We start from the raw sequence: 22479 nt of genomic DNA on the forward strand, positions 1-22479 counted from the left end.
GGGTATTGATGCTTCGGTCTGTCGCTGTGGGTTATCAGTGCTCCAAGCTGTTGCTGTGGGGTATTGATGCTCCAGTCTGCTGCTGTGGGTTATCAGTGCTCCGATCTGTTGCTGTGGGGTATTGATGCTCCGGCAGCCGCTGTAGGTTATCAGTGCTCTGATCTGTTGCTGTGGGGCATTGATGCTCCAGTGTGCCGCTGTGGATTATCAGTGCTCTGATCTGTTGCTGTGGGGTATTGATGCTCCAATCTGTTGCTGTGGGATATTAGCACTCTGATCTGCCGCTATACGTTATCGGCTCTCCGATCTGCTGCTGTGGGTTATCAGTGCTCCGATCTGTTGCTGTGGGGTATTGGTGCTCTGGTCTGTCGCTGTGGGATATTAGCACTCTGATCTGCCGCTGTGGGTTATCGGCGCTCCGATCTGTCACTGCAGGGTATTGGCTCTCCGATCTGTTGCTGTGGGGTATTGACGCTCCGATCTGTTGCTGCAGGTTATTGGCACTCCGATCTGTCCCTGTGGTGAAAGCAGATTTATGGGTGTCAGTGCTCCTTGAAGGGTGTCCACCAGCTGTTCCCAGCCTGCACCAAGGGAAGCACAGAAGTTGAGAAGACCTATACGGCAATTCGATGGTGCCACAATTGGTGATCAACGGCCTAGATCCTGCATTTTTATTTTATTTTATTTTATTATTATTATTTTTGAGATGGAGTTTCACTCTTGTTGTCCAGGCTGGAGTGCAATGGTGTGATCTTGGCTCACTGCAATCTCCACCTCCTGGGTGCAAGCGATTCTCCTGCCTCAGCCTCCTGAGTAGCTGGGACTATAGTCACACTCCACCAAGCCTGGATAATTTTTGTATTTTTAATAGAGATGGGGTTTCACCATGTGGGCCAGGCTGGTCTTGAACTTCTGGCCTCAAGCGATCTGCCCTCCTTGGCCTCCCAAAGTGCTGAGATTACAGGAGTGAGCCACTGCTCCTGGCCCCTCTTCTGTTTGAGGGTGATGTCTGATTAAACTTTGTTCAGTAAACCCAGAAAATCATCTTTATTGCCATGTAACAACCAGCTGAAAGAAGAAAGAAGGAAAGGAAGGGCATAGCTGCTGCTGGAGAAGGGACAAAGACCCAAGAGCTGAGGGTAGGGTAGTGTCAGAGGCATCTTAACCAGAGTGACGCCATCTTTAATAAAGGCCCGACAAAGCCAAACCTGCCGGTGACATTCCCAGGGTGTTGGGCCCTTTCGGTCATAAGATGTTTATGGTCAAGGAACAAGTTAATGATGTTAACTAGGCCAGGCGCAGTGACTCGCGCATGTAATCCCAGCCCTTTGGGAGTCCAAGGCGGACGGATCACGAGGTCAGGATATTGAGACCATCCTGGCTAACACGGTGAAACCCCGCCTCTACTAAAAATACAAAAAATTAGCCGGGCGTGGTGGCAGGCGCCTGTAGTCCCAGCTACTCGGGGGGCTGAGGCAGGAGAATGGCGTGAACCCGGGAGGCGGAGTTGCAGTGAGCCGAGATTACATCACTGCACTCCAGCCTGGGCGACAGAGCCAGACTCCGTCTCAAAAAAAAAAAAAAAAAAAAAAAATTAGACAGGCGTGGCAGTGGGCACCTGTAGTCCCAGCTACTTGGGAGGCTGAGGCAGGAGAATAGCATGAACCCGGGAGGCAGAGCTTGCAGTGAGCCGAGATCGCACCACTGCACTCCAGCCTGGGTAACTCCGTCTCAAAAAAAAAAAAAAAAAAAAAAAGATGTTAACAAATGTAATAAAGATCCAGAACTCATGGAAATGACCCAGTGCTTTAAGAACAAAAATCATGTTTAGTTTAAGAATAGGTTTTGCTTTAAAAATAATAAGACACTCTTAAATTCTTGCTGAAATCAACAGTAATGTAGGGAAGTAACAATACTAATAGCCAGTCACAAGCTGATCACAAGCCTTTGAAATAAAGTATATTATTCCTTATTTTTATTTTTAATGATTTTTTTGAGACAGGGTCTTGCTGTCGCCCAGGCTGGAGTGCAGTGGTGCAGTCATGGCTCACTGCTGTCTTGCCTTCCCTAGCTTAAGGGATCTTTTCACCTCAGCCTCCCCAGTAGCTGGGGTGTGTGACACCATACCAGGCTAATTTTGATATTGCAGAGATGGGATTTTGCTGTGTTGCCCAGGCTGGTCTTGAACTCCTAGGCTAACGCAATCCTCCTGCCTCAGCCTCCCAAAGTGCTGGGATTACAGGCATTAAGCGACTGCACCTGGCCCCACCACCTGCTTTCTGAGGATGCTGTACTCTGTAATAGAGTTGTCTCTAACAACCTTTTTTTTTTTTTTTTTTGAGATGGAGTCTCACTTTGTCACCCAGGCTAGAGTGCAGTGGCACGATCTCAGCTCACTGCAACCTGTGCTTACCAGGTTCAGGTGATTCTCCTGCCTCAGCCTCTCAAGTAGCTGGGATTACAGGGGTGTGGTACCACACCCAGCTAATTTTTGCATTTTTTAGTACAGATGGGGTTTCACCATTTTGGCCAGGCTGGTCTTGAACTCCTGACTTCAGGTGATCTGCCTACCTCGGTTTCCCAGAGTGCTGGGATTATGGACTTGAGCCACTGCACCCAGCCATAAACTATCTTAACTTCAGTATCCTCTGTGATTCGCCCTGAATTATTTCCTGGACAAGATCCAAGAACCTGCTCTTGGGGTCTGGGACAAGACCCCTTTTCTGGGGACAGTAGAGGTTCCAGAAAGGACAAAGGACAGGAGCTCACATAAAAAATAATCCCCTCCCAGGTCTGTGGGGAACACACATGAAGTAGCTTAAGTAAAAGAGCCTAGCTTTTGGTAGGTGCTCAATCTGTTGTAGGTGTTATCCATTATTTAGTTTTATTCCCATGATTCACTGGGTGGTCCCTAAAAATCATCACCTTCTCTTGCCTCCGGTCTCACTGTTTAGATGAGAACACTCTCCATGTGCCGGAAGTCAGCTTCACCTTCCCCAGAGCCATGTGGCAAAGCAGTACAAGCCCAAGCAGGGTGCCCCTCCTGCCCTGGGACATCAGAGGTCAGTGCCTGTCTCCTCCCACCCCTGTGTGATCCTGTAGCTCCCATGCTGCTGGCTTCTGGGATTCTCAAGCTCTTCTCAATTCTCTCCATGGGGAGGAGTTAGGGGAGGGATAACAGTACACGTGCACATCAGCTCCCCACCACCAGGGCCCCCATCTGTCAGGGGAGGGATAACAGTACACGTGCACATCAGCTCCCCCACCACCAGGGCCTCCATCTGTCAGGGGAGGGATAACAGTACACGTGCACATCAGCTCCCCACCACCAGGGCCCTTATCTGTCAGGGGAGGGATAGCAGTACCAGTGCACATCAGCTCCCCACCACCAGGGCCCCCATCTGTGAGGGGAGGGATAGCAGTACACGTGCACATCAGCTCCCCACCACCAGGGCCCTTTTCTGTCAAGGGAGGGATAGCAGTACATGTGCACATCAGCTCCCCCACCACCAGGGCCCTTATCTGTCAGGGGAGGGATAGCAGTACACATGCACATCAGCTCCCCACCAGCAGGGCCTTCATCTGTCAAGGGAGGGATAGCAGTACACATGCACATCAGCTCCCCACCACCAGGGCCCCCATCTGTCAGGGAAGGGATAGCAGTACACATACACATCAGCTCCCCACCACTAGGGCCCTTATCTGTCAAGGGAGGGATAGCAGTACCAGTGCACATCAGCTCCCCACCACCAGCACAGCACTTCACAGTTCTGCATCTCAAGACTCAATAGGCACATGTGGCCAGTGGCTACTGCAGTGGACAGCAAAGCTCTGGAACATGGCCAGTCCTGGGCATTAACTTTAATTAACTAAATAATTAAATTGATTTTTGAGACAGTCTCACTCCATCACTCAAGCTGGAGTGCAGTGGCGCGATCTCGGCTCACTGCAACCTCTGCCTTCTGGGTTGAAGTGATTCTCATGCCTCAGCCTCCTGAGTAGCTGGGATCATGCACTACCACACTCGGCTAATTTTTGTATTTTTAGAATAGACAGGGTTACTCAGACTGGTCTTGAACACCTGACCTCAGGTGATCCACCTGCCTTGGCCTCCTGAAGTGCTGGGATTACAGGCATGAGCCACTGCACCTGGCCTGGTCTTGGGCATTAACCTTAAAAATGAAAACATGACCAGGCGCGATGGCTCATGCCTGTAATCCCAGCACTTTGGGAGGCCGAGGTGGGCAGACCACCTGAGGTCAGGAGTTGAAGACCAGTCTGGCCAACATGGTGAAACCCCATCTCTACTAAAATACAAAAATTAGCCAGGCATAGTGGCGTGTGCCTGTAATCCCAGCTACTCGGGAGGTTGAGGCAGGAGAATCGCTTGAGCCTGGGAGGCAGAGGTTGCAGTGAGCCGAGATTGTGCCACTGCATTCCAGCCTGGGTGACAGAGCTAGACTCTGTCTCAAAAAATAAAAGAAAACACAATGTTGTCAGTGTGGTAGAGCTGTTATCCTTCCTCTTTTTCATCTCCTCTTGCCTTTTTGATTTTTTAAAATTATTTTTATTTTTGTTTTTAGAGACAGGGTCACTGTGCTGCCCAGGCTGGAGTGCAGTAGTGCAGTCATAACCCTCTACAGCCTGGAACTCCTGGGCCCGAGTGATCCTCCCCACTCAACCTCCTCAGTAGCTGGGACTACAGGCGTGGGACCTCATGCCCAGGTCATTTTATTTATTTAGTTAGTTAGTTAGTTAGTTTTTTTTTTTGTTTTTTTGTTTTTTTTTTTGAGACGGAGTCTTGCTCTGTCGCCCGGGCTGGAGTGCAGTGGCCGGATCTCAGCTCACTGCAAGCTCCGCCTCCCGGGTGTACACCATTCTCCTGCCTCAGCCTCCTGAGTAGCTGGGACTACAGGCGCCTGCCACCTCGCCCGGCTAGTTTTTTGTATTTTTTAGTAGAGACGGGGTTTCACCGTGTTAGCCAGGATGGTCTCGATCTCCTGACCTCGTGATCCGCCCGTCTTGGCCTCCCAAAGTGCTGGGATTACAGGCTTGAGCCACCGCGCCCAGCCAGTTAGTTAGTTTTTGTAAAGGTAGGATCCTGCTATGTTGCCCAGGCTGGTCTCAAACTTCCAGCTCAAGCGATCCTGCTGTCTTGGTCTCCCAAAGTGATGGGATTACAGGCGTGAGCCACTGTGCCCAGCACCCTCTTCTTTTCTTCTTCTTTCTATATCTTGAAACAAGAAGGCCGCTGATGTTTGCTGGGTATTTGCTAAATCCCAGCTACTGTTTAAATCACTTTAAGGTCTGCGTTCCCATCATCCTCATCACAACCTGTGAGGCAGCTGTTCCCTGGATTCCTTTCTGGAGACAGGAAACGCCCTCTGGAATCACTGGTACGATTTTTCACTCCCTGAACCAGCTGACAACCAAATCATCCAGGAAGGATGGGTGTAATTCAATAATAGGCTTCAAAACCCGTGGCAGGACTGGGCGCAGTGGCTCATGCCTATAATCCCAGCACTTTGGAAGGCCAAGGCGGGCAGATCACCTGAGGTCAGGAATTCGAGACCAGCCTGGCCAACATGATGAAACTCTGTCTTTACTAAAAATACAAAAATTAGCCGGGTGTGGTGGTGGGTGATTGTAATCTCAGCTATTCAGGAGGCTGAAGCAGGAGAATGACTTGAGCCCGAGAGGCAAGATTGCACCACTGCACTCCAGCCTGGGTGACATGAGACTCCATCTGAAAAGAAAAGGACCACTGGGAGGGCTGGGCCCTTGTGTGAAGTCCTGTCTTCTAACCTCAGTTTCTCCTGTTGTACCTTTTTTTTTTTTTTTTTTTTGAGACAGAGTCTCGCTCTGTCGCCCAGGCTGGAGTGCAGTGGCCGGATCTCAGCTCACTGCAAGCTCCGCCTCCTGGGTTCACACCATTCTCCTGCCTCAGCCTCCCGAGTAGCTGGGACTACAGGCACCCGCCACCTCGCCCAGCTAGTTTTTTTGTATTTTTTAGTAGAGACGGGGTTTCACCGGGTTAGCCAGGATGGTCTCCATCTCCTGACCTCGTGATCCGCCCGTCTCGGCCTCCCAAAGTGCTGGGATTACAGGCTTGAGCCACCGCACCCGGCCTCTCCTGTTGTACCTTTAACCTATTCCCTCACGTTACTGTTTCAGAAAAGGATAAGAACTTCTCATTATTATGCCATTCCTTTAAGGATTCTTGGGAAAAGGTCTCAGAAGTGTTTCCTAGCCACAACCTTGGGCTGGAAGCTTGCAGCCCAGAGCACACTATGCAACAGTCAATGGTGCATGGCCAGGCCCAGTAGCATGTCTTTGGGAAACATGAGGGATGGGAAATGGTCCACAGGGATCCCCCCATCGTGATCACATCTGGCTGGAGTTGCGGAGTGTACCCAACACCTGGGGAAAGTGGCTTTAGGAGGGTCTTGGGGACAGGCCCAGCGTTATAAGAACAGCAGAGGCCAAGTTGGACTGGAAAGGGCGGCCTGGGCTCACGAAGTGAAGTCCCAGAGGGGTCAGACAGTGCCCCAGGGCCCGGGCAGGCCGGAGGAGGAAGGGGCCTGTGTGTGCTGAACTATGCATGTCGGCGGCTCAGGCCAGAGCCAGGGAGTCCACACGAGACAGGGTGCCTGGCCAGGGTACCCCTGCTGGGGCGCTGGCTCCACTTGAGCCTGCCTCGGCCTCAGACTGAAGTCTCTTCACCCCCTCCAGGGTCCATAGACAGTGGAGACCAACGCCACAGCCCACTGCCCCCTGATCACCCCTACAAGTGCCCGGACGGCAGCACCAAGAAGCCAAGAAGACCAAAATAGATGGCAGTGGCTTCAGGCAGCGCCGGCTGCGGGGAAGACCAGAGCACCGGTCCCTGGCACAGGATCTCTTCTTAGCCCTGATGCTGGATGTGTGAGATGGTGGACTCTCTTGACAGGGACACTTTGGGGGCAGGACCCCCCAGCCCAGCTTCCCACAGCCCTAGGGCCAGAGCCAGTGGCTGCCTCCTTGCAGGAAAAGAGCCATGTGTGGAGTGTGGGGGCCCTTCCCAAGGGCCTTTTTGAGGTCACTCTCAATTGCAGATGCTTTTCCTGGGATGGCTCCACATCGTGGTTTCTGCTCTGGGAGGACGCTATCTGTGGCAGGGGGATGCTAGGCCACTGCCCAGCCTTTGGGGTCACGCTGCAGAAGCCGCTGAGGACACCCAAGCGGCCACAGGCTACAGGGTCAGCAATAACTTATCCCCTACCCCCACAAGCCTGGGCCAGCCTGCAGAGTGGCCCGGGTCCCTTCCCTGTGCCACACAGGCTCCCGTGTAAGTGCACACCAGGGAAAGACTAGAACCTTCTCCCATCCCCATCCCCCACCACCTTCCAGTGTCTGTCCCAGCACTCCAGTGATGCAGAGAGAAAAAGTTGCAAAGGGCTGGACACAGAATAGACTTGCAAGGCACATGGAAATGGACACAAAGGCTGTGTGAACTGGGAAGCCGTTGGTCGAGGTTCTAAGTGCATTAGGGCTGTACACTTTTCAGTAATTTTTTCAACATAGCAAAAACAAAAACAAAAACAAAAACCTATAGAAAAACTTTGAGCACCGCCCTGTGGAGAGGCGTCATCACGTCGTCTGTGATTCGGTACTTGCTCAGCTTTCAGCCCGGAGCCCTCACCCCTTGCTCTCAGGGACCCCTTGTCTGGAGGCTGTGGGGTCAGAGCCATCTCCCTTGCAGCAGGAGACCCCCTTCTGTGTTGGGCTGCAAAGCTGGCAGGAACAAGGAGGGGAACAGGGATGAGCTCTGTGGACTTTGGGTAGAGGCAGCGGCATGGTCCCCTGGCCTGAGTGGGGAGTGGCCTTTGGCCCCGTGCGTGCCCGTCCCACAGTGGGCACCCTATGCATGTTGTACAAACTGCAGAACCGGATGTCACAGCTGCATCCCTGCTGTCTGGGAAGACCGGCTGGGGGCTTCCTTGAAGCTGTGTTGTCCTTCCGGGGTCTCCTGAGGAGTGGGGCTGGGGCAGGTTCTTTATCTCTGGGGTTGTGCTCCCTGCTTTGCTGTGGAGCTGCTGGGAGCACCATGGATGCCCATCTCCTGCTCTGCGGGGAAAGCTGGGGGTGGGTTTGATTATTTTCTTTTTTCTTTTTTTTGAGATGGAGTCTCACTCTGTCACCCAGGCTGGAGTGCAGTGTTGCTACCTCAGCTCACTGCAATATCCACTTCTTGGGTTCAAACGATTCTCCTGTCTCAGCCTCCTGAGTAGCTGGGACCTCAGGCACATGCCACCATACCAGCAAAGTTTTTGTAGTTTTGGTAGAGACGGGGTTTTGCCATGTTGCCCAGGCTGGTCTTGAACTCCTGAGCTCAAGTGATCCTCCTGCTTTGGTCTCCTAAAATGCTGGGATTACAGGCATGAACCATTGCACCCGGCAGGGTTCAGTTTTCCTACACGGCCCCAGATCTCGGTTCTGAAGCCAGCCTGGGACTCAGGTCCCTTAGGTCTGGTGGGCCCAGACCCTGACGCTCAGACCCCACTTAGAGGGGTGGGAGAAGACTTTAATAGGTTTATGTTGGCTGATGTGCTGGGTCACGCCTGTAATCCCAGCACTTTGGGAGGCCAAAGCAGGACGATGGTTTGAGGCCAGAAGTTTGAGACCAGCCTGGGCAACATGGTAAAACCCCTGTCTCTACCAATGATTTAAAAATTAGCCAGGCATAGTCCCAGCGACTCAGGAGGCTGAGGTGGGAGGATCACTTGAGCCCAGAAGGTGGAGGTTGTAGTGAGCAGAGATTGCATCACTGCACTCCAGCCAGGGTGACAGAGCAAGACCCTGTCTCAAAAAAAAAAAAAAAAAAAAAAAGGTTCACGGACAAACCTTTTAAAATCTTTTTAAAGACTATATGTTCATTGTTCATTGCAATGTGTATTAAAAATATATAATGAGGCCAGGCGTGGTGGCTCACACCTGTAATCCCAGCACTTTGGGAGGCTGAGGTGGGTGGATCACGAGGTCAGGAGACCGAGACCATCCTGGATAACACGGTGAAACCCCGTCTCCACTAAAAATACAAAAACTGAGCTGGGCGTGGTGGCGGGCGCCTGTAGTCCCAGCTACTCAGGAGGCTGAGGCAGGAGAATGGCCTGAGCCCAGGAGGCGGAGCTTGCAGTGAGCTGAGATCACGCCACTGCACTCCAGCCTGGGCGACAGAGTGAGACTCTGTCTCAAAAAAAAAAAAAAAAGAAATATATATATATTTATATGTGTATATATATACACACACATATATATGTATATACCATCAGGCACTTAAGTTCATCAATAATATATTTTAAATGAGGCTAAACTTAAAAAATGAGTTTCTTCCTTTTTTCCTTTTTGTTTATTTATTTTGACTGCTACATTTTCCTTTATTTCGCTTGTAAGGAAAACCAATCAACTAAGTTGTCCCAAAACTGTTAGCGTTCACCGATCAAGAAGGAAACGAGCTCGGAAGACAAACTTTTCACTTCCTCTCAAACATATATTACAAGAGTCACAAAAAATTGTAACAACACATGCAACACGGGCTGGTTTTCAACATACAGAGAGCCCAAGCAAGAAGAGTGAGTGCGGCAGATCTACAGAGGTCAGACTGGGAGTACTGCTCCAGGAAGTCTGAAGCTATCCACGCAGCTCTTTCCTCCCACAGTCCAGGCTCATCACTTCTTCCTATTCCAAGGGGACTCATCCATATGCAGAAATCCAGGCTGCTCCATATATATTAATACTCGCCCAGCTGTGTTTCACGAGGCATCTCCACAAGCCAATCCCAGACTCAGATTCTGTACAGGAAGTTCCCGTTGCTGTCAAAGAACTCTCGGCCCCTCTGCGCTACTTGGCTGCTGAAGTTACCTGGTTCCTCTGTCTCCAGCTCCTCCAGCTTCTGCTCACTTGGCAACGCAGCATCGCCGGTTCTTCTGGTGCTCCCAGCATCACTGGAGAACTTCTGCAGCTCTCGCTGATGACCTAGGGGTGCAGCAACAGGCACACCCTCTCCTCCAGGTCCTGGATTTCTTTATTTCTTCCCTTCCATCTCCTTGGTGTATTTGTCCTGTGAGGGTCTGACTCTATCACTTTCTCTTTTTTTTGAGATGGAGTCTGGCTCTGTCGCCCAGGCTGGAGCGCTGTGGCACGGTCTCCGCTCACTGCAAGCTCCGCCTCCTGGGTTCACGCCATTCTCCTGCCTCAGCCTCCTGAGTAGCTGGGACTACAGGCGCCCACCACCACGCCCGGCTAATTTTTTGTATTTTTAGTAGAGATGGGGTTTCACCGTGTTAGCCAGGATGGTCTCGATCTACTGACCTCGTGATCCGCCCACCTCGGCCTCCCAAAGTGCTGGGATTACAGGCGTGAGCCACCGCGCCCAGCCAACTCTGTAACTTTCAAAGCTGTGCTGTGATTAGGGTCTTTGGATGAGGCTTCATGCCTGGGCATAAGCAAAGAGCCTGATAGAGTGGCCTGCAGGGAGCGGCTTTGACATATTTCCAGAGCCCGGGAGCTGCTGGAGCGAATAGGCAAGCCCAGCTTTCTTAAGGACTTTTTGATCCTGCTTCAGTGTCTGCTCCAATGTGGGTACAAACTTGCCTTTTAAAACTCTTCAGATCACATCAGTGCTGACATCAAAGCCTTCAGCCAACCTGGGAACTGGCCAGGACTCTGGAAATTCCTCATATAAATATCGGATCTGCTCCACAGCTTCCCAGGATTCTGGGTGGGGCACCAGGTGCCTCCATTTGCCTCTGAATTTTCTGGAATCGGATTGCTTTTTTCTGTCGTTTCAGGGTGCCGGGGCAGAAGCCATGCATGGAAGCAGAATGGATGTTTGAAGAGCCTCAGGTTAAATCATGGAGGCTTCTTCTCTTTGATGGCAAGGGCAACCTGTCCTTGTTGCCAGCTTAGAGCTGCTCTGTACACCCAGAAAGCTAACACCTAGAACTCTCCTAAGCATGCCAAACTCTCTAAACTGATGATGAAATACGTCACTAGTGAAGGGACCAGTGGTCCCAGGGGATCTGAATACCTGACGCTGTGCCCCTGACAATGGGTAAGAAGGAATAACAGCGGCAGGATGCCCAGCACCAAGGGGGCATGGCCTGGGGTGCCAGGGCATGAGGCCCTGCTTCAAGCTGAGGGCCCAGGGAGAACCTCTCCACCTCCTACAGCTCCCATTCGAACGGCTCCCAGTCGGAATGGGGGTCTGGCTCCCAGCCGATAGGGCCTAAGCCCGCCACCCCCTGGGTCGCGAACCCACAGCAAGCGAAGGCAGCGTGAACACACCTGCCCAGCAAGAGACTCAGGGTAACTGCATGTCAATGCAAATCAGCCTTCAGCAGTCCGCTACCCTTTTTTGATTTTTTGTTTTTGTGTTTGAGACAGAGTCTCCCTCTGTTGCCCAGGCTGGAGTGCAATCTCAGCTCACTGCAGCCTCTACCTCTCAAGTTCAAGCGATTCTCCTGCCTCAGCCTCCAGAGTAGCTGGGATTACAGGCACTCACTACCACACCTGGCTAAGTTTTTGTATTTTTAGTAGAGATGGAGTTTCACCATGGTGGCCAGGCTGGTCTTGAACTCCTAACCTCAAGTGATTCACCTGCCTCAGCCTCCCAAAGTGCTGAGATTACAGGCATGAGCCACCATACCTGGCCAAAAAATGAGTTTCTTTAAAGAAACAAATTAACCCCAGAATAGTCCAGGCAGTACTGGGATAAAGTAACCACTGTGGGTGTGATTTGGGGTGCCTGAACTGCGGGGCACATGGCCTCCCCTGCACCTCTTAGGGGCTGAGTTTGGTTGCCAATAACAGAAAACCCCCACAACAGTGGCTTAAAACAAGATAGGGCTTATTTTTCTCTCATGCAGCAACAAGTCTGAGGGTGGCGCTGTGTAATGTCCTCCCCAAGGTTGTCAGGGATCCAGGCTCCTCTGGGATTCTCTGTCTTGCCCTCTGCATTGGTCAGTGTTCTCCAGGGAAACAGAACCAATAGGCTGGATGGATGGACGGATAGATCGATAGATAGCTAGATCGACAGGTTGATAGGTGGACAGATAAAGAGATGGTAGATGGGGTGGGAGATGACTTCAAGAGGTTCATGTTGGCTGGTGCGGTGGCTCACGCCTGTAATCCCAGCACTTTGGGAGGCTGAGGCAGGTGGATCACTTGAGGTCAGGGGTTCGAGGTTTGAGACCAGCCTGGCCAACATGATGAAACCCCATCTCTAATAAAAATATAAAAATTATCTGGGCATGGTCGTGGGCATCTGTAATCCCAGCTACTTGGGAGGCTGAGGCAGGAGAATCACTTGTACCCGGGAGGCGGAGGTTGCAGTGAACCAAAATTGTGCCACTGCACTCCAGCCTGGCCACAGAGCGAGACTCTGTCTCTACATAAATAAATAAATAAATAAGCATCATCTGTTGCCACTATCAATACAACCAGGGTTCTGGTAATGAGGAAGGATGGGAGAATGGGTGTTGGGCGAGCACGCAGAAGCCTCAGCCACCCTCCTTGTGTCATGGATGGCAAAGCTGAGGCCCAGAGAGGGATGCAATATTCTGGCTCAAATGCTGCTCACAGCTTCTGAAAAATCAGGATGTGTGGCCCCCTCATGCTGCATCACCTTCCCCAGTCTCCTCCCAGGTTCCCATCCCCCGGCTCCTAGCAGAGCCGAGCAGACCACAGGACCTTTCACAAATGCCCAGGGCACTCTGCCAGCTGCCTTCAAGTTTCCCAGCCCTGCTGTGCCGATGCCTTTGCTTAGCCTGTCCCTTTCTGTCCTCTGCTCGTGCCTGGAAGACCTCACAACTCCAACTGACCGTGACCCTATCTGTCCTGTGGGAGAAGGTCCTCTCTGTTCTGGGCCTCTGCAGGGATGTGACCTCATCCCTAAAATAGGAGCGATGGCTGGGAGTGTGGCTCACGCCTGTAATCCCAACGTCTTGGGAGGCTGAGGCGGGAGGCCTTCAGTCTTTTTGTTGTTGTTGTTGTTGTTGTTGTTTTTGAGACAGGGTCTCATTCTGTCACCTGGGCCGGAGTGCAGTAGTGCAATTATGGCTAACAGCATCCTTGACCTCCTGGACTCAAGCAATCCTCCCACCTCAGCCTCCTGAGTGGCTGGGGCTACAGGTGTGCTATCACACCTGGCTAATTTTTTCATTTTTATTTTTGTAGAGATAAGGTCTCACTCTATCCCCCAGGCTGGAGGGCAGTGGCATGATCATAGCTCACCCACTTCAGCCTCCCAAGTAGCTGGGCCTACAGTCACACACCACCACATCTGGCTTTTTTTTTTTTTTTTTTTTTTTTGAGACAGAGTTTCGCTTTTATCAGGCTGGAGTGCAATGGCATGATCTCAGCTCACTGCAACCTCTGCCTCCTGGGTTCAAGCTATTCTCTTGCCTCAGCCTCCTGAGTAGCTGGAATTACAGGCATGCGCCACCACGCCCAGCTAATTTTTGTATTTTTAGTATAGATAGGGTTTCACCGTGTTGGCCAGGTTGGTCTCGAACTCCTGACCTCAGGTGATCCACCCACCTCAGCCTCCCAAAGTGCTCCCAAAGCATGAGCCACTGCACCGGCTTTTTTTTTTTTAAAGAAACAGGGTCTCTCCCTATAGTCCAGGCTGGAGTGCAGTGGTGCAATCATAGCTCACTGCAGCCTCCAACTCTTGGACTTATGGGATCCTCCACCTCAGTCTTCTGAGAAGCTGGGACTACAGGCATGCAGCAACATGTCCAGCTTTTATATATATATACACACACACACACATATACACACACACATACACACACACATACACACACATACACACACATACACACACATACACACACACATACACACACATACACGCACACATACACACACATATACACACACATACACACACACATACACACACATACACATACACACACACACACAACCACACATACACACACACGCACATACACACACGCACATACACACACACACGCACATACACACACACACACACACACAAACCTGGGCAACAAAGTGAGACCCTACCCCTACAAATTTTTGTTTTAATTTAAAAATACATTAGCTGGGCTGGGCACAGTGGCTCATGCCTGTAATCCCAGCACTTTGGGAGGCAGGAGTCCCCACGCCATGCAGGGTGTGGAGCCAACAGCAGCTTGTACAGCTGGCAGTGGCTGAGGACAGGAACTTCAGGCTCTGGTTGGCTGCCTGAGGCCTTTTGCCTGCACCACAGTGGGCCCAGAAGAGCCAGATTTTACAGCCTCAGGGGCAACCCTCACTCCAAAGGCCGGGAGGCAGTAGATTAAAAAATAGCCAAGCCAGGCGTGGTGGCTCATGCCTGTAATCTCAGCACTTTGGGAGGCTGAGGCAAGCGGATCACCTGATGTCAGGAGTTTGAGACCAGCCTGGCCAACATGGTGAAAACTCACCTCTACTAAAAATACAAAAATTAGCCGGATGTGATGGTGGGCACCTGTCATTCCAGCTACTCAGGAGGCTGAGGCATGAGAATAGCTTGAACCCAGGAGGTGGAGGTTGCAGTGAGCTGAGATCATACCACCGTACTCCAGTCTGGGCAACAGAGCAAGACTCAGTCAAAAAACAAAACAAAACAAAACAAAAACAAACAAAAAAACCCCAAAACAAACAACAACAAAACCCAGCCAGGAGTATTTGGAGCTCTGGCGGGACCATTCCAAGGGGGTGATCCACACAGTCTCCCGTAGCCCCAGCAGTCCCCTGCTCCCTAGCCGCACCCTGCACTGGCTTTTCACCGCGCCACTCCCACATGGAGCTTCCCCAGTAAACTATCTCTGAGTCTGCTTTTGGGGAGCCCAGGCTGAGACAGAAGGTCTTTGAGGAGGACCCTCTGTTCCAGGGGAGGCAGCCTGGTGCCTCCAGGGGACACTAAGAGCTTTAAGTACCTCCAAGAGGTCAAATTGTGTAAAAATTTATGCTGAGTTTCGCAGTCTGGGTAGAAATAGCACTTCCAGTTTTCCTTCCCCCACATGCTTAGAATTGTCTTGGGCTACTGCGCAGAAATGTGGGTGGAGGATTACCCAGGTGCCGAGGCAAGAGACTGAAGGCACACACTGTTTCAGTATAATACAGAAAATAGTTACAATAAGAAAAATCATAATACAAATTAGATATAGAGATGATCAGGGACAATTATCAATCATTATTATAAACATTATTGGCTGGGCACGGTGGCTCAAGCCTGTAATCCCAGCACTTTGGGAGGCCGAGACGGGCGGATCACGAGGTCAGGAGATCGAGACCATCCTGGCTAACACGGTGAAACTCTGTCTCTACTTAAAAAATACGAAAAACTAGCCGGGCGAGGTGGCGGGTGCCTGTAGTCCCAGCTACTCAGGAGGCTGAGGCAGGAGAATGGCGTAAACTCGGGAGGCGGAGCTTGCAGTGAGCTGAGATCTGGCCACTGCACTCCAGTCTGGGTGACAGAGCGAGACTCCGTCTCAAAAAAATAAATTTAAAAAAATAAATAAACATTATTAATCATTCGCTTTTAATATGACTCTTTGTTGCATTACTGATATAACCTAGGATTAAGCGGCGGGTATAGGGTCAGGTGCTGAAGGGACATGGTGAGAAGTGACTTAGAAGGAAAGAGGTGAGCCCTCTGTCACGCCCGCATAAGGGCTGCTTGAGGGCTCCTTGGTCAAGCGGTAACGCCAGTGTCTGGGAAGGCACCCGTTACTTAGCAGACCTCAAAAGGGAGTCTCCTTTCCTTGCAGGAGTCAGGGAACACTCTGCTCCACCAGCTTCTTGTGGAAGGCTGGATATGATCCAGGCCTCCCCACAGTCATCCAGAGGCCTAAACCCCTCCCTGTGGTGCTGTGCTTCAACGGTCACGCTCCTTGTCCACTTCCATGTTCCTCCCGTACTCCTGGTTCCTCTTTGAAGTTCATAGTAGATAGCGGTAGAAGAAATAGTGAAAGTCTTAAAGTCTTTGATCTTTTTGATAAATGCAGAGAAGAAAACGCTGATAGATGCTGCCTTCCCTCTCTGCTTTGGCTACCTAAAAGGGAAGGGCCGCCTGTCCCACGATCACGTGACTTGCCTGACCTTATCAATCACTTGGACAACTCACCCTCCTTGCCCTGCCCCCTTGTCTTGTATGCAGTAATATCAGCGCGCCCAGACATTCGGGGCCACTACCTGTCTCCGCATCTTGGTGGTAGTGGTCCCCTGGGCCCAGCTGTTTTCTCTTCATCTCTTTGTCTTGTATCTTTATTTCTTATGATCTCTCATCTCTGCACACGGGGAGAACACCCGCTAAGCCTCGTAGGGCTGGACCTTACACAGAAGGAAACGTATCATTAGAAAGAATCAGGTGGAATGTCCCTGTGTTTTCCCAAATGAAAAAGGAAGATGAGTCAGAAGCATATTATTATTATTACTACTTTTTGAGACCGAGTCTCACTCTGTTGCCCAGGTTGGAGTGTAGTGGCATGATCTCAGCTCACTGCAACCTCTACCTCCTGGGTTCAAGTGATTCTCCTGCCTCAGCCTCCCGAGTAGCTGGGATTACAGGTGCATGCCACTACCACTCAGCTAATTTTTGTATTTTTAGTAGAGATGGGGTTTCACCATGTTGGCCAGGCTGGTCTCGAACTCCCAACCTCAAATGATCCATTCACTTCGGCCTCCCAAAGTGCTGGGATTACAGGCATAAGCCATTGCACCCGACCTTTAATTTTAAAATTTAAAAAATTATTTATTTATTTTGAGAGACAGGGTTCCACTCTGTCACCCAGGCTGGAGTGCAGGGCCACAATCATGGTTCACTGCAGACTCAAATCCTGGTCTCAAGTGATGTTCTTGCCTTGGCCTCCTGAGTAACTGGGACTGCAGGTGTGCACCATTATGCCCAGCTACTTTTTTGATTTTTTTTTCCTCTGGTAGAGATGAGGTCTCCCTATGTTGCACAGGCTGATTTTGAACTCCTGGCCTCAAGTGATCCTCCCATCTCAGCTTCCGGAGCAGCTGGGACTATAGGTGAGCACCACTACACCAAAATTTTGAAATGTTTTTTGTGTAAACAGAGTCTTGTGTTATTCAAATGATCCTCCTGCCTTGGCCTCCAGAGCAGTTGAGACTAGAGGCATATACCAACACACCCAATTAAAAAACATTTTTTGTATAAACAGTGTCTTGGGCCTGGCACAGTGACTGACACCTATAATCCCAGCACTTTGGGAGGCCAAGATGAGCAGATCACTTGAGGTCAGGAGTTCGAGACCAGCCTGGCCAACATAGTGAAACCCCATGTTTACTAAAGATACAAAAATTAGCTGGGCGTCATGGCACTGGCCTGTAGTCCCAGCTACTCAGGAGGCTGAGGCAGGAGAATCGCTTGAACTTGGGAGGTGGAGGTTGCAATGAGCTGAGACTGGGCTACTGCACTCCAGCCTGGGTGACAGAGTGAGACTCCATCTCAAACAACAACAACAACAACAACAACAAAACAAACAAAAAAAAACAGAGTCTTGTTGTGTTGCCCAGGCTGGTCTCTAACTCCTGGCCTCAAATGATCCTCCTGCCTCGGCCTCCAGAGCAGTTGGGACTATAGGCATACACCACCACACCCAATTAATTTTTTTTTTTTTTTTGTATAAACAGGGTCTTTTTGTGTTGCCCAGGCTGGTCTCAAACTCCTGGAAGCACAGGTCATGCTAATTCCACTGAGGAGGCTGAAGATGTATGCCCCATGCTATCTTCCTGATGTTTTTGTATAGATAAGGGGCCTCGTCAGTCAGTCCGAGCTGTCAGTCCGAGCTGCTACAACAAACTCCCGTAGATCGGACGGCTTATAAACAACAGATATTTATTTCTCCTGTAAGATCACAAGATTGGGGCCGGGCGCGGTGGCTCACACCTGTAATTCCAGCACTTTGGGAGGCCAAGGTGGGTGAATCACGAGGTCAGGAGATGGAGACCATCCTGGCTAACATGGTGAAACCCTGTCTCACTAAAAACACAAAAAATTAGCCGGGCGTGGTGCCGGGTGCCTGTAGTTCCAGCTACTCAGGAGGCTGAGGCAGGAGAATAGCGTGAACCCGGGAAACAGAGCTTGCAGTAAGCGGAGATCGCGCCACTGCACTCCAGCCTGGGTGACAGAGTGAGACTCTGCTCAGAAAAAAAAAAAGGATCATGAGATTAGGGTGTCAGTGTGGTCGGGCTCTCTCCTGGGTTGCAGACAGCCATCTTCTCCTTGTAACCTTACTCGGTGGAAAGATGGGGAGGAGACCGGACGCAGTGGCTCACGACACTTTGGGAGGCCAAGGTGGACAGATCACTTGAGGTCAGGAGTTCAAGACCAGCCTGGCCAACATTGTGAAACCCCGTCTACTAAAAATACAAAAAAAAAAAAAAAAAAATTTAGCCGAGTGTGGTGCAGGTGCCTGTAATCCCAGCTACTCAGGAGGTGGAGGCAGGAGAATTGCTTGAACAGGGGAGGTGTAGGTTGCAGTGAGCCAAGATCTCATCACTGCACTCCACTGGCCTGGGTGACAGCGTGAGACTGCATCTCCAGAAAAAAAAAAAAAAAAAGAGGGAGAGGGCACTCTCTGAGGTCCTTTTTATATGGGGCCTAATCCCATGGTTGAGGGCTCCATCTTCACGACCCTTTCTCCTCCCAAACGCCCCGCCTCCGAATACCATCACCTTGGTGTGAACACATGAACTTGGGAAGGAATGACACAGACATTCTGTCGGCTGCAGTGCAAGCCTGGACCATCAGGACTTGGCTACAAGTCCCAGTGCCTTCCCCCCCAGAGTCCCTGACGCTTGCTGGCCATACCCGTGGCAGCCCTTAGCATGTGGAACCGGGGGTCTGGGCTGATCCACCAGTTCTCTGAGCGCTCCTCAAGTCAGGGCCCAGGTCCACTCCACCTTGGCTCCTCCAGGATTGGCCCATAGTCCCTTCTCTTCCCTCCCTTTGGGGGGCTCCTGTTGCCTACAAAGAAAACTGTCACCTCTGCAGCATCTGGCCTCTACTGGCCATTCCGGCTACCAGGAGGGTAGGGCAGGAGGAGGTGGAGAGGGCTTGGTAGGACGGGGGCATGGGGCGAGGTGGGAAGACTTGGCCTCTGTATGGTGGCCTCTGGGTGACAACACCATACACATCCCTTCAGCTGCCATGGTGATGACTCTGGTGCCTGTATATCCTTTATATCCTTTCCCCTGTATTTATTTATTTTTATTTTTTATTTTTATTATTATTTTTTTGAAATGGAGTCTCACACTGTTGCCCAGGCTGGAGTGCAATGGTGTGATCTTGGCTCACTGCAACCTCTGCCTCCCAGGTTCAAGCAATTCTCCCGCCTCAGCCTCCTGAGTAGCTGGGATTACAGGTGCCTGCCACCATGCTCAGCTAATTTTTTGTATTTGTAGTAGAGACAGGGTTTCACTGTGTTGGCCAGGCTGGTCTCGAACTCCTGACCTCAGGTGATCCACCCGCTTCAGCCTCCCAAAATGCTGGGATTACAGGCATAAGCCACCACGCCCGGCCTCCCCTGGGTTCAAGACACAAACATCCAATGGTCTCCTGATAAGTGTGATGTCCTGTGGGTGTCTCTAACTCAGCATGTACAACACCAAGTTCATGAAGTTTCCTCCCCAAAACCGTTCTCTGTGGTCTATCTCTCACATGGTACAACCATCCACTCCACTGGCCGCCCAGAAATCGGGTTATCGCCCCAGCTCCTCTCCCTTCCTCCTTCAGCTGATCCCTAAACCTGCCCTATCCATTCTAGCTGCCATCTCCCCACTATCTATCAGCTTGGTCCTCTTCCTGTACCACTGCATAAACCTAAGTCACCATCACCTCCATGGGGACCACAGCAGCACCTGCAGCCCCTCTCTGGGTGCAAACCTGGTAGGTGCTAGCATTTTGCACATCTCTGATCACATGCATGGCCATGGCAGTGGGAGGGACAATTATTTCAAGCATTATGCAGAGAAGGAAATGGAAGTCCCAGGTCATGCAGTGGTTGAGTAACAGTCTCAGCATCCAGTCCTGGGTTCCCACCACCTCCCTCTTACCTGACACTGCATGAAAGAATGCAGCCAAGAAAGACAGGGATGGGGTGGGGAGGAGTGAGCTCACGGTGAATCAGGAGGGCTCCTCAGTCCATTCTCTTGGTCGTTTTTATCTCATCTTATCTTATCTTATCTTATCTTATCGCTTTTGTACAGACAGGGCCTCATCTTATTACCCAGGCTGGTCTAGAACTCCTGAGTGCAAATGATCCTCCTGCCTTGGCCTTCCAAAGTGCTGGAATCACAGGTGTGAGCCACCGTGCCTGGTCCTCTTGGATTTGCTTTCCTTTTATTTTTTTGAGACAGATCTCACTCTGTTGCCCAGGCTGGAGTGCAGTGGCACGATCTTGGCTCACTGCAAGCTTCATTTCCTGGGTTCAAGTGATTCTCCTGCCTCAGCCTCCCAAGTAGCTGGGATTACAGATGTCTGCCACCACACCTGGATAATTTTTGTATTTTTAGTAGAGACAGGGTTTCATCATGTTGGTCAGGCTGGTCCTGAACTCCTGACCTCAGGTGATCCACCTGCCTCGGCCTCCCAAAGTGTTGGGATTACAGGTGTGAGCCACTGTGCCTGGCCCCTCTTGGATTTTCATATCATCTACATGGTTAATTGAATTTTCAATTCACAGACCTTGTTTTGTTTGCTTTTCATATCCTGTTGATGATGCTTATATGGATCCCAGGGCTAGAGGTCATCAGGATCTCCCAGTAGCAGCCTGGCCAGCATAGTGAGACCCCCATCTCTACAAAAAAAAAAAAAAAAAAAAGAAATTAGCAAGGCATGATGGTGCGCTCCTGTAGTCCCAGCTACTCAGGAGGCTGAGGCAGGAGGACTGCTTAAGCCCAGGAGGCTGAGGCTGCAGTAAGCCATGATGGCACCACTGCACACTCCAGCTTAGACGGCAGAGCAAGACGTTGTCTCTTAAAAAGAAAAAAAAAAAAAAAAAAAAAAAAAAAAAAGAATCTCCCAGAACTTCATAGCTGCTACTATTAGTAGCAGCTGATGTTTCCTGGCTGATCGCTTGCCTAAGCCACAGTTACTTCTATTTTTCCTCCGCTGCAACCCTGGTTATGAAACCAGAAACAATTGTAGCTGGTAGAGACACTGAAATACCTCAAAGTAAAATCCAGAGGCTGGGCCAGGCTGTGGTCAGCCCGGGGGAGACCACAGCCATTGCAGAGGGGCCCAGGGTCCCTGAAGGTGGGTGGCAGCCAACGGAGCTGCTGGGTGGCAGGGGGATGGGCAGCCAGCTTGAAGGAGCCTGGAGCCCAGAAGAGGAAGAGATGAAAACCATCACAGAGAGGTGTCTCCAGGGCCGAGCTGAGGCCCTGGCCAAGGAAGTCACAAGACTGTAGCGTGGCTCCATCTTTGGGGCCCACAATTTGGATTCAGGTCCTGGCTCTGTCACTTACACGGCTCTGTGTCTCTGGCTAGTTGGTTACCTTCTCTGGTCCCCTGCTTCCTTATCTGTAAACCAGGAGATAAGGTACAGCCACTGCAGGGTGGGTAAGCAAAAGGTATCTGCATGTTGTTGATGTAACAGGCGAAGTTGACATAAAGTAAAAGTAACCATTTTAAAGTGAACAATTCAGGAGCATTTAGGACACATTCACAATGTTGCTGATGTAAGAGGTGAAGCTGAAGTAACACAACAGTAACCGTTTTAAAATGAACAATTCAAGGGTATTTAGTGTATTCAAAATGTTGCTGATGTAACAGGTGAAATTGACATAACACAAAAATACCCATTTTATTTATTTATTTATTTATTTATTTATTTATTTATTATTTTTGAGACAGAGTCTCACTCTGTCATCCAGGCTGGGGTGCAGTGGCATGATCTCCACCTCCAGCCTCCACCTCTCAGGTTTTTGTTTGTTTCTCTGTTTTGAGATGGAGTCTGACTTTGTTGCCCAGGCTAAAGCAACCTTCAACTCCTAAGTTCAAGCGATTCTCCTGCCTCAGCCTCCCGAGTAGCTGGGATTACAGGTGCCCGACACCACACACAGCTAATTTTTTGTATTTTTAGTAAAGACGGGGTTTCATCATGTGTTGGCCAGGTTGATCTCGAACTCCTGACCTCGTGATCTGCCCGCCTCAGCCTCCTAAAGCACTGGGATTACAGGTGTGAGCCACCAAGCTCAGCTGACCTCTCAGGTTTAAGTGATTCTCCCACCTCGGCCTCCCGAGTAGCTGGGATTGCAGGTGCCTGCCACCACACCTGGCTAATTTTTGTATTTTAATTTTTAGTAGAGACAGGTTTCACCATATTGGCCAGGCTGGTCTTGAACTCCTGACCTCGGGTGATACCCACCCGCCTTGGCCTCCTGGAAGTGCTGGGATTACAGGCATGAGCCACCGCG

At 50.7% G+C, this 22479-nt stretch overlaps 1 pseudogene across 1 annotated transcript; it reads right to left on the reverse strand.

Moving 5' to 3' along the window:
* Positions 1 to 9395: 9395 nt before the first annotated feature.
* On the reverse strand, positions 9396 to 12692 carry LOC112621597 (annotated as a pseudogene). The gene is made up of 4 exons (XR_003118752.1): positions 12665 to 12692; positions 11195 to 11350; positions 10429 to 10834; positions 9396 to 10125 (listed from the first exon to the last, which is right to left on the reverse strand). The product of XR_003118752.1 is annotated as a neugrin-like (transcript).
* Between the last annotated feature and the right edge of the window lie 9787 nt (positions 12693 to 22479).

This window comes from Theropithecus gelada, chromosome 3 (assembly GCF_003255815.1).
Source record: "Theropithecus gelada isolate Dixy chromosome 3, Tgel_1.0, whole genome shotgun sequence".
Classification (NCBI taxonomy): Eukaryota; Metazoa; Chordata; class Mammalia; order Primates; family Cercopithecidae; genus Theropithecus; species Theropithecus gelada.